This window comes from Nothoprocta perdicaria, unplaced genomic scaffold (genome assembly GCF_003342845.1).
Source record: "Nothoprocta perdicaria isolate Ctin4 unplaced genomic scaffold, notPer1 scaffold_1, whole genome shotgun sequence".
Taxonomy (NCBI): Eukaryota; Metazoa; Chordata; class Aves; order Tinamiformes; family Tinamidae; genus Nothoprocta; species Nothoprocta perdicaria.
In genome coordinates, this window is record NW_020454093.1 from 13,808,053 (window position 1) to 13,821,019 (window position 12,967).

Sequence of the window (12,967 nt, forward strand, 5' to 3'; positions counted from 1 at the left end):
CATCTTTTCTTCACTCTTGGACCAAGATCTGCTTGTAAAATACTGCAAAGTACTCGAGAGAACACTGCATTTTGCCTCATAGAAACACCCAATATTCCAAAAGCAGAACTGCGCCTCAATATAGCTAGAAAAGTCTGGTAAATACTTTCTAAATAAATTGCAGAACACTTCGTTTCCCCAAATATTTTAATAATGCTACATCAAGTGACATACTGGCATAAGAAGCATTCTGCAGGATTTTGCAAGAACAGATTTTTTTTTTTTTAACTGCCAATCACATGATCTTTCTACCTCGTGTTTCAGATTTGTGATAGGCTCCGTCTTGGCTGACGGCCAGTCAGTCCTAAATATAGTGTAAAACCAAATATTTAAGCGTAAGTCTGAACAGAGGTTTTTTAACACATTCCACACAAGTGTTGCTGCAGATGCAGCTACAGATATATATTTCTCCTCCAACGGAAGCATTATATCCCCTGCATTCCCAAGGTGATGTTATAGGAGAGCAAATACTGAATTACTATTACATAGTGGTTTGAGTGCCATAATTTATAAAAAATGTCTCAAAGTGTTTGAAAAGCACAGTACAGAAAAGTATAAAGGTAAATCAGAGGCATATACACTAGATATGACATATTTTCCACATCCACTATCTGTCAGCTTGTAGCATATATACCTGTGGTCTAAGAAAGCTACATACATCTCCTTGTAGCTGTTGCGTATTCTGTTCTRCATAGTCACACTCTATGCAGTTACCTGTTTTGTGGCAAAATTATTAGACTAAAACACCGAGAAGAATCTAAAAATTGGGATATTTTACTTAGACTACACAGAACTTCTCTTAGTCTGCAGGCTTCACTGTGTTTTTTTTGGTTTGTTTTTGTTTTTTTGTTTTTTTATTTATTTGACTTTTGTTTCTCATGCAGCTGTTCTCTCCAGTTTCTCTCATGATTGGTTTTGGGCCTGATGGTATCTAGCCTCCTTGTACTTTCCATGTGAGAACCCTCCTCACCCCTCTGAGTAATTTATCTTTTCTCCAGCTCTGTTCCCAATAGGCTCAAAAGAAAAAACAAACTAAAGAAGCAAACAAACAACTCCACCAACAAGAACATAAAACACACCCTTTTGTCAGGATATTACTAGGCCAAGGAGTTGATCTCCAGGAGTTTACACCAAAGTTAGTCTAGTAGTTTGCCAGTCTTAAGCCAGGTTGAAGCAATATTGTCATGTAAAGACTTCTAATAATGGACYCGAATCCTGCCAGCTGGAAGCTGTGGTCTGGGAGAGATCAACCCATTTGCTGAGTTTTCCCAGCAGATGTTGAGCTCTGGTTCAAAAAGTGGCAGTTGTCTGTTGGCTTCATGATCATCGCCGGCTCAGTGATGTCTTTGACTGATGCCTCAGCCTTGCTTAAGAGGAAATTTTWAAAAATTTGTTTTTAATTTGCCTTTTTTCCTTTTGAACTTTGAACATTAATAAAATTCAATTGAATCRAAAAATATCCTTCACTTCCTCCCCTGCTGGCTTCACATTCTTACACAACTTCCAACACTTTATAATATCATCCAAATCTTGATCAATCTCCTTCCAATCCTCCAAAATACTTTCTCCCCTAAATCATTTTTGTTTAATTTCTCTTTCTCAAATAACTCACTGCCCCCATCATCACATGTCTATCTTTGTCTTTCTCTCAAAGCTTGGAGCATGGCCTATTCTACAATGTAAATAAATGGGAATTTAAATTAGAAGTACTCCAGTAAAAAACAAAATAGATATTTGACAGGGAAGCACACTGTGGAACAGGGATTTCCAAAGAAATCTATCTCTATCAGTTTTGCAAGTCCTATTTTAAAAAAAAAAAAATCTTTTGCCATAAAAATGGAGAGTTACTAATCATAAATGGAACTCCTCCTGTTCTAACGTCACCTGCCCATTCCTTCTGCTTTCTGCACTATTGCAATGGCCACAGAATGAAAATATACGCTTATATTTTTACACTTACATATCTATTGAACTTTATTGGATGTCATGTGTTTTATTCACTTGAGAATTTAGAAAACAATTTAAATTGAGAATTTAAAGAAAACAAACAGGCAGGGTTTYTTTTAAGCTTCTCTTTGCGTGTCATATTTAACTACTTCCTCAGGGAGTGCCCTTCAAAACCCAGTCTATTTTGTTGATAAGAGTCTGCGACAGCATACCAAGCATCCAGCTAAGCAGAAAGGGAATTAATGGGACTTTGAACCTGCCTAATTTAGGTAGAAGCTCCCTTCCTATTCATTACAGCAGGACATTTTAATTTTCTCCCCACAAAATTTGAYGAGCAAAAAAGAACATTCAGGAGATGACATTTTCCAGGGTTACACAGCTGTGTTAAATCTATTAAACAGCAGCTAAGATCTCCATACCTCACTATAAATCAGTAAATACCATACAATGGGAAAGAGATTTTTATAGCCATTGCTTTTACTTTGAGCTGCAGGTTTACAGTTTTTCAGACTTGGGAAAGAGAGGTTTTACTCCAAAGTCATTATTTTTCTGTCATGTTCTGTGCCAAATGTAAATGTTGGATGCTCCATTTCTATCCCAAGCCACTATCATATACACTTTCTCTATTGCTGCAGCTGAAAACCTCAAATGCTTTTAATCCACCACTATTTTATAGAGTGATGCAGAATAAACATCACTTGTCCATACACTATTTYTGGTCAGGTGCAGGTTAATCAAGCCCCTACCACAAGCAAAAGTAAAGATAGCTCATTGCATTCACTGATGTCTTTCTTCTCAGAACATAAATGTTTAGGTCTTTTGGGTTTGGTTTCTTGCCCTCCCRTCCTTATTGCTTAATCCTTCTAGTTTTCTTTATAAGTAACACGGCTGTCCCAGTGACTTGAGACATRGTACAGCAATGTTGCTGGCCATACRTGCTGCAACATTTCCCTCTCCATTCACTAGATTTAGCATAGGAGAGTGATGRTCTCTGTGGCCAGTGCAGTCAGGCTGACACATGGCCAGATGGAGGCTTTACAGAATAACATCCCTGAATAGATCGGGGAACCTTCCGCCGGATCAGAGGATAACTCAGGGTGGAAGGGACCGCTGGAGGTCACCCAGTCCACTCCTCTGCCCAGAGCAGGGCCAGCTTCAAATTTAGATCAGGTTTCTCAGGGCGTTCCAATCTCCAAACGGTCTGATCTCTCACTGTATGCGATAGGGACATTTCCCAGAATAATAACCATATATAACAGCTTTCCAGTAAATTCAGAGAAGCCACAGAACAAACRGGTTTAATTCCAATGATGACACTTTCACAATTATCTTCTTCCCTGACAGAAGATTCTTTAAGCTTTCCTTGAACACCCACCTCCCCTTCCTCATCGTACAGAACAGGGACAATCAGATCAACTTGGTAGTAGTTATAGACAAGGAAAGGCTTTTAAGCTTAACGTCAGAGAATACTTGCACAGTAGTACAACCTGCAACATAACCTAGCTTGTCCTGTCCCTGGGACATCCGACTAGTTTTCCTCACCGCAGATGAATGACAATTTGTGCTGTGCAATGCAGCTGAAGCATTAACTAAAACAACCCATGGCATTTGCTGTTRCATATATAAAACTTTTTTCCATATATAAAAACAAGCAAAGGTCTACTTAGAAATCAAGTATCTTGGACCATATATGCAGCACTTGAGGCCTCAGGTACAGATAAGTCCCTTGTTGATACAGCTGTGATTCCTTTAACAGGAGTCATTCTGGGAGCTGCCAGTAGCACATCTCCAGCAAAACACCAGCACCTTCTACACGCACACGGCAGTCCCAGGCACCTTYTCACAGGGCTCATCTCCCTGCTCTAGCATAAAGGAGAAATCACACAGCTCCCAGCCTGAGCTGCTTGGAAATTAAAGGTGAAACAAACTGTCAAAATACAGGAAAGAAAGAAAGAATTAAACTATTGTAGTGGTGGGAGAGAGTTACATCTGGAATAGAGATTCAAAGGGAAATCTGTCACAAAGCCATTCCAGTTTGTTATTTTTGTTGTTGTGGACAGGAGTGGAGAATATTTGTGTTTTCCCTTCTGTGGACAATGCGAGTAGAAGCTGGTTTGATTTTCAGGTTTCCAGCTCTGCAYGATAGACACGCTACTTCTTTCGTTCCCAACCTCAAATTTCACTGAGGGAAAAAGGTTAACACATATAGACATAGTGACATCCCCACTCTTTTTATAAAGACTTGAAGATATTTTTGTGTGAATATGGAGCTAGAATAAATGTAAGTCAGGATGATGACTTGACAGAACAGATAAGCCGAACAAGGAGCTATTTGCTCTATTCATGGGCAAATTGGAGTTTGTCCCCTTTAACTTCTCCTACTGCTGTTACTCCTGTTACTACCAGAGCACAAGAGGTTTTGTACAAAGCAGCACAAAATGTCCACTAAATCCTTGCATAAAACAGAGACCACAGACACTTCCATCCTAATTCCACTTTTATTATTCTCAATAAAATGGAGCCTTTGAAAACCATAAAGGATCAGCAGTACTAACAAACAGATTTTCCAGCTGTTTTAGACCTAATGACTGAATGACTAACACACAGGTAAAGTGGTTAGAAAACCAAAAACAGTTTAATTATATACAGAGCAGCGACGGACAACATCATGCCAATCTCTTACTTATACCAAAAAAGGCATCACGACACCACTGAATCTCTGGGACGAGGGAAGCAGCCTGAAGTCTCCAGAAAGTAAGGCAGGAGTCTGTCTCCATGCCCAATTCCTCTATACAACAGAGACCATTTAGGGACTCTGCCCTGCAAAGACTGCAGCGTAGAGAKGTGTGTTTTCCTCCTTGATTTCAAGGACATGAGATCTCCTCAAGATTTTTTTCTTCCTCTCTTCTTTTGCAGGATACTCTCACCCCATGGATCTGTCACTGGATAGCAATTTTCACAAGGGCTTTCCTGGGCAAAGGGAGTATCCTCATCCAGAGGGAAAGAGGCAAGCAGGGAGGGCAACTCAGGTGACATACAGCATGCAAAGGGCAGAGGATAGTGCAGAGCTGGGCCACTCCAGGCTACCCGGGGCAGCCCAAAGCAGGAGTCAAACACAATCCAGGATAATATCAGCACCTTGTCAGTTTGATATCATTGATTGCACATATTTGGATCAGAGTACTCCAGGGCATTGGTAGATCAGCCAGTACAAAGCCAAAGCCTCCAAACAGCATACGGAATTTAGATGCACAGCTCCCATATACTTCAATGGGAATGATGCATCTGTCTCCCGCGGTAGCTTTGAAGTTCGCGGCCAAAAGTATTCTTAGCCCCTACTGTCATGCATGTCCCAAAGAGACAAAAAAAGAAGGTGCGAGCATGTGAGCCCGAGAAGCGGACATGGTTGAGGAAGTGAGAGACCAAGCAGAGCCTGATCTGGGAACCCTGCAGAGACRGATCATGTCCCTCAGGCTTTATGTTATCAACACATATTTGGAGGTAAAGGACAGACTTCTTTGCTCTCTGCAGAGCAAGCGCGCCATCCTGGCGCTATGGGTTGCTGACACGGAATTGCTTTCAGTGACATTTCTGGATCATTAAAGTTCACTCAGGTATCCCTCCCTAACCCTGTGGACCAGAGAAGAGAAGCTGCAGCTCAGAAAACCTGCTCCAGTGGAGATACAAAGGAGACAATGCTTTTCAAAGGCTAAATTTGCAGATATTCCAAATCATGTTATTAGCTGTTTGTATTTTTACTAGTGATTGGATGTGAAAAAGGAGAAAAAACAGCCCCTTCAGCAAGTGAAAATAATCCCTTTGTATCAGTGCATCAGTGTATTAGTTCATCCCCTTGCTTTGTGTTCTTGCACTCCAATTTTACTCTGACCTGCTGCAAAAGGTTGAATTTCTCTTCCCAGCTGCACCTGCCTTCTTTGTTTTGTGTGTGGTCTCTTGCTTCGTCACAACACTGCTATCATCTCCCGTTTCCAGTTCAGGAGTCCTGGAAAGGAACAGCTCTAGCATATGAATAATAAGCAGAGGGTCACAGACTTCCCTGCAGCCTTGGATTGTTTGATCACTGGATTTAAAAAAAAAAAAAGACAAAAACAAAGACACAAAATAAAACAAAAGGTGTGAAAAAGTGCTCTGCAAGAAGCACTGGTGCAATTGCATACGACTGCCTTCTCCTCCTTGCTGTAGGCAATCAAGCATGCAGAGCTCATCACGCTGAAAAGGGAACGCACAGAGAGCAGCTCCTGCACTTTGGAGCAATCCTCCATCTAGTAAAGGCACTGCTCAGGGAGGRGGGAAGAACTGCAAAGCGCTTCACAAGTAGATTGCATAGGTCCTAGCAATAAAGATGGTCTAAAAGGGCCTGAAAGCGTCTGAAAGCTTGGTAAGAAGTCAAGGTCAGTCACGTTGAGTAATAATTTTTTTTTTCCCCCCTCCTCTCACTAATCTTGGTTTTTTTTTTTTTTTTTTTTTTTTTTNTTTTTTTTTTTTTTTTTTTGGTTTTGTTTTGTTCTAATCTTAATTATATTCTCAAGGTCAGAATGCCAGTCTGAGCTTGCATCGTGCTTTATATCTTTTGTCTGAGGCAGTAGCCCTTGCAGCAGGATAGTTTGAAGCTACTTTCTCATGTTGGCGCTGTATTTCCACAAATCCTGGAAGTCAAATAACTCCTGGAATAACAGAGGACATATTAGATTGCTGACTAGGGTTGATATTCATTTTCATTATTTGTACCTATAAATAGGAATGATCTTTTTTTTCTGGAATATAGTCTCATGTAGAGCAGTATCTTTTCCTCAGATGGAATCAAGAGGCATAAGACAAATTTAAAATCCTTTCCTCTTTCCCTCTCTTCAAAGCTACACTCACAAAAGATGGGACAGATACAAAGATAACAAATCTGCTGCTAGGTATGGGGCCCAACAAATCTGAGATTCCCAGGTGTCAAACTGAACCCAAAAGAATCATCACATTTTTAAGACAGAAAAATTACGTAGTTAAGAATTTATTTTGCCTCAAGACAACATCTCAAACATTCAAAAAAAATCACAAGTTAGGTTGTAATATCAACATCAACTGACTTGAGGTGCTTCTTAATTGTGAGCCAGAGAATCCCATTTCCAAGACAATGTTCCTAATTCATGCATCCAAAACTCATTCCCTCAATCAGAGAAAATGTGATTCTTTTGCAAACCTCTGACTCCAAAAACTTCAGGTTTACRGAACACAGCTGATGCCTAGAATTAAATCAATGTGAATGAGCTGCTGAACAGTAACAACTCTACAAACAAAACTAGTGTTGATTAGTATAATAGGCCCTGCAACAAAGGCATGCAAAAATTAGYAATAAAACCAGTTTTGCGTGTTCTTTAGACTATACGTTCTTTGGAGCAAATACTGACTCTTGTTTTTTGCAAAGTTTGGCATTCAGAACCCAGGTTGCAGTCAGGACCATGATGTACTACCAAAATTTACGCACGTTCAAATGGAGGCCAAAGCTGGTCAATATGAGGTAGCTGCTCTGGACTGCAAATATTCAAATATCTATTTAGGCAGCAGGATTAAGGAAAGCAGACATGGAAACTAAATTCTTTCCAGCCAGATAATTCAAAATGAAATGTGGTTAAATCGTTAATTTCATTAAAATACACTTAGCATTAAAAAGAAAGAAAAACCTACGGGAAACATGCAGTGCAGCAGCCAGCAATACAAAATAGGACAGAACATTTCCAGCACTATTGTAAAGGAATTGTGTGGGTTTTGGAGAGCATTTCATCTTGGGAGAGAAGAGTCAGGAGTATAAAACCAGAGTTTAGCTAATATGCAGCAGTTCTGCATTTTCTGACACCATATCTTCACCTTACTCTGGAAGCTGCAAATAAAAAGAAAAATTCCCAGGTGTTACACACAGCTCAGACCACTGTCAGGGCAGACTTCTGGAGTGTCACATACTAAATTAGGCTTTGCAATTTATTGGTCTCTAAATTTTAATTAGGGGAGCGTGTTTTGACTAACTTGAGCTACTGCAAAATTAACAGTTTGGACCATACCTGAGACATGAAAAGATAGCTAGATATATTCATTTCTTTTAGTTGTGTGTCCTTAAGTAGGAGCCTCCAGTTCCTGGGAAGGTTTCATGAACAGGACTTACTATTTCATGTCTGAGGGCTCTTGCACCAAGGCAGCTCTCAGAGCTGCACATGGAGCATGTCTCAGGGCCATTTCAGAGCAAAAAAAACACCAGCTTAGACATCTCTGTTTTAGGAGAYATTTACTAATGGGGAGACATGCTAATGGAGAAAAGAGTGACCAGTAGGTTATGACCACACAGGCAGTCATGGTCACAGCTGGTGAACACCCCTTTAGTCAAGGCAGGTACTCACCTGTCTTTGCAAAGCAAGCTAATGCTTTGCAAACATTACAGGTTTGCATGGATCAGTTCAACTTGGCAGCCTGGAGAAGTCTCTTTCTGYGTATAAGTTTTTATTCATCCAAATGAGCCAGAAGGCTGCTACAGCAAAGATGGTATAATCTATATTGCAAGACAGAAAAATAATCAGCCCACATTTCTGAAGCACCCTAACCTAGAAAAAAAGAATGAATTTGTTTCTAGGACAGACCTCTTGAAGAGAAATGTGTATCTTCTGAGAGATTTCCTTTGCTCCATCATTTGTGCTTTATTCTTAAAATTTCCCTTTAGAGAAAATAAAATTCAACTTCAGGGATTTCAAGGTTGCTTCACTGTCACACCTGCTTAAATCCTCTACATGGGCTAAAAAAAAATAAGCTCCAAAGGGACTGAACAATGAAGTTCTGTGAAAGCTGGAGCCAAGGATCTTTAGACTATTCTGCATTTGYAATATGCAAGTATTAGAGCATCTCTGCAGCAGTCTTGAGTGGTGACCTCAACTTGGGTGCAAGGGAAGGATGCAGGTTTTTGAGTTTTTGTGTACTAACAACAGATAGGGACAGGTCTCAGAGGGGGCTGACCAAAATCTACAATACATGGGTGGGACATGACATTTGCTGTTGCTGGTATCCATGTTATAGAGCTCAGAGGCCAGCTAGGCAAGTCAGAGGTCTGGAGGCAGCACAGGCAGGTGTTACAAACTCTGCTTTCAGCCGGAAAGGAGCAAAAAGGTGATAAGAGAAGTCATTTCTCTATCAGTTCAGAAAAGTCTTTTCTCTTTCCAATAGAAACTTTTCTTTTAAATCACACAAAGTCAGCATTGGAAGACAGGTTCATGGTCACAACCCCGGTGAACACAAGCCCAAGTGTTCTTGTTGTGCAGAATACATGGGCAGAAATGCCAAGATTAAGGGAGGTTCTCTACTGGTGCTCTTGCTCTCTTAGTTCTCTTCCCTACGCTAGGAAACACAAGGCCAAAAGCATCTCTAAAGTCTGTCCATGCTTGGTGTCAGTTACTAGCTGTGATACATCAGCCATATGCCACTTATAGTGAAGGGATGATGTGGGTTGCTGAAGATACCCACTTTAGACAGCAATGGAAATACTGATGGCAGCTAGCTGTGAAGCAAGGGGTTTTAAATGGACAGAATTAGAAAAGATGCTGCCTTCCAATCATGGTTTGCCTACTGACAGTTTAAGGTTTCCTCAAAAACATGTCACTATTGCCCGTATGCACTCATGCTAAAAGCACAACTATGTAAACTGCCCGAGAGCACTTTTAAGAAATCAGCCAGAACTAACGTGAAATGGAAAAAAAAAATCATTAAAACATTCTCAGAGCTTCCTAATATGTCCTGAAACAGTGTTCTTATATATAGGAATGCTGGGAGATTAAGATCCAATATCTCATGATCTACCATGTCTAGGAACAAGTACTTTAATACTATTGGAAGTGTGCCCTCTTAGACTTTTGGCTGCATATTACTTTCATCTCTAGTTGTAGTGAGTGACAAACTCCCCTCCTACCCAATTATTGTTTGTCAATATCATCCTGGGCATAATTTTGTCTTAAAAGTCTATGCTTTGAGGAAAATTAGGTTACTGGTTTAGGTCCAAGAATTTTGTTTTAAGACAACGCCTTTTAAAAGCAATTTAGAGGATTGGCATATTAGCGCGTAGTAAGCTGCATCAAATGCAATTTATCACAGGGCTCTCCAGATCATGGGTGTGACTTGCTCAGCTTTCCTAAAATGTGATAGTATGTGGCAAAAATGCTTTGCTACTCATTTGGCCACCAGTACACATACATAATTCTTCTATTTGTGAATAATGATATAACACCAACTCAYGCCAGTAAAAATTTGTAGCATGCTAGCCCATCATAGGTTCTGTTTATAACACTGTTTATCCTTTTTCCTTAAGTTCTCTCACTAAAACACATTAGTTAGTAYGAAAATGTCAGGGCATCTAGCACAATTTATTCCCAAACACTAGTTATTTTGAGAGAAAAATCAGCAAACACCTAGCTGCTAGATTATGCAAGTCTATTTGTCTAGACAAAAAAGTCATTACCTAGACAGTTTTTTTTTTTTCCTCTCTCTCTTAAGCCTAACTCACTCCATCCAAGTGTTTTTGGGCATTTCAATTAGGATTTTCTTCAAGTAATGGTTCCAGATATTCTTTACTGCACTCAGCCACTTAGCCACACAACTCAAGCAACCYCTTCACATCAACCTGACAACCAAAATAAAACTCCTCAGAGAAAGATAACATATGGTAAGATAGTTTTCAACATGACAGTGTGTCCAGCAAGGACCATAGCACTGCAGGGACACCACAGATCACTTAAAATACAGTCCCAGGCATGGTTATATCATTCTTCTCAACTCGCCTCCTACAATTCACCTTTGCCTCCCCAGATACACAAGGCCAAAACCCATTCTTAAAGTTATCCAAGATAGAACTCCAGCTTTAAGCATCATTACTGACTCCTTGGGTCAGAAAAAACAGATCAGCACTCAGAAASTGTCTACAGCTCCCTGTAAATATTCTCACCTACGTTTCCATCGATCAGCTGAAGAAAGGTTTTTACAGCAACCACCAGACCCCGTTCACTTCCCTTTTGCCACTTCTAACATCTCCACTCACTCTGGTCTTTTTGAGAGAAGGTGGAAAAAGAGCAAAGAGCATGGTAACCTGAAAATCAAGTCTTGCATGAATCAACTGCTTTGCCACAAGTACAGTTTCAAGGAAGAGGGAAAGATATGATTCAGTCTCTGSAAGTAAATCCCTTCCCTGCACTTCATGTCAAACACCATTCAAACACTGGTAATGTTGGTTACTGAAAATATTTGACATGCACCAGCTGGGCAGCACAAAACTGATTCAATTCAGGCGCAGGTAGAAAGGCTGGATTTTTTTTTTTTTTTTTAAATTTTATCCCTAAAATTGAAAGTAAAGTCATGCAATTAACTAATATGTTTATCGATCATAGAAAGGAAAATGCAATTAGAGATATTGCTTGCAACCTACTACTCAACAGGTGAATGTATTTGAGTACAGGCTCTGGCTAGAAAACAGCACAGAGGAGGTAATCATGTTAGTATTAAATAAAGTTACACCAGTTCAGTTAGGCCACTCAAATCATTTCTAGAGCACAAAGACCAACTCCCCAAGTGAATGAAATCATTACAGCAATCTACTTTTAAAATTTATTTGCTGAAAGCATGGCACTGAAAGCTTTGCTTGGAAAAACATAACCGTCTTGCAAAAAAGATGCAACATGAAAAAGAAGTAAATATAAATCGAGAACAGCATGTATGACTACCACAGATAAGAAACATTAAAAGCTAATCCTTCACAGCCCAAAATTTATGCCACTGTAAAACACTACCCTCAAATATTTTCATTTAGTGGAATACTAAAATGCCTCTGCTGAAAACAATTACATTTTCAGAATTAATCACATACATCTGAGTGCACTTTGACTTCATAAGCATATTCACACATTCATTGGCATCTTGATTTTTTTTTTTCTTGTATTACAGCAGAATTCGGAAGCTGTGTGCAAGATTAGGCTCCCCTTTTGCTGGATTCACCTGTTATGTAGGCATTAAGATGTATGTATTTTCACAACCAAAACCACTTTTGTGGCAAAAAACTTCAGGATTTGATTCACAGGAATTAACAAAGACAATTTTAGTGTAACTTCAATTTCAGAGGTAAATGTCCAACAGAAATGAAAAAGCTAAGCTCTCAAACTGTCTTCCTTTCAGATGTACAACACAGCATTCTTTATATCCTGCTTTGCTTTCTAGGTGTGCTCATTAATATATTATTGCTTATATTACATGTATACCGTAATACACACAGGAAGTGCAAAGGTATACAGCTTTTTAAAATACACAGACCTCTGGTTAGTAGCGTACCTCATTTTTTCTCTCAACACAGTCGGAAGTAATTCATAATAATCACTTGACWGGAAAGTAACACAGGAAAAAGTAATTAGTATGGAGACCATCAGGACTTGTAGAACCAGCTAGATTCACTTCTACTAGCTGCAAGAGCATCATCACAGAAGTAAAGAATCCAGCACMTCTCAAATTTCAGAGTAGCTAAAGCTAAAAGAAAACCCTGCCGATTACTGTGACCAGTCTTCCTTTTTTTCCCCTCATTTATTTTACTGTACAGAAACTTATATTTGCACAATACTGCTACAAGGTCACCTTTCCAAAAGGCAATGTCTTAACTGGACAGAAGCTGTCTAGAGAGAGAGAGAGAGAGAGAGAGAGAGAGAGAAAAAGAGGAACTAAAGTACTGAAGTGTTTGCTCCATTTGGTCCTGTTTTTATTGTTTTATTATAAGAGTGATATTCATAGGTCATAGTAGTAGCTGGTGGTGAGGTTTTCCAGGATATAAAAAAACCCAAAAACCTGAGTAAGCTTCCTTAACTTCCTCAAGTTTGTCTAACAAGAAGCTTTTTAACAACATAAGCAAACATCATTCAAACAGGAAAGCAGAAGAACAGCCTGCCTGGAGCACTGGCTGAGCCCACTG

At 39.6% G+C, this 12,967-nt stretch overlaps 1 long non-coding RNA gene across 1 annotated transcript; it reads right to left on the reverse strand.

Moving 5' to 3' along the window:
* Nucleotides 1–8,432: 8,432 nt before the first annotated feature.
* On the reverse strand, nucleotides 8,433–8,683 carry LOC112946578. Its single transcript, XR_003249263.1, has 2 exons — nucleotides 8,622–8,683; nucleotides 8,433–8,533 (listed from the first exon to the last, which is right to left on the reverse strand). It is a non-coding gene; the product is annotated as an uncharacterized LOC112946578 (long non-coding RNA).
* Between the last annotated feature and the right edge of the window lie 4,284 nt (nucleotides 8,684–12,967).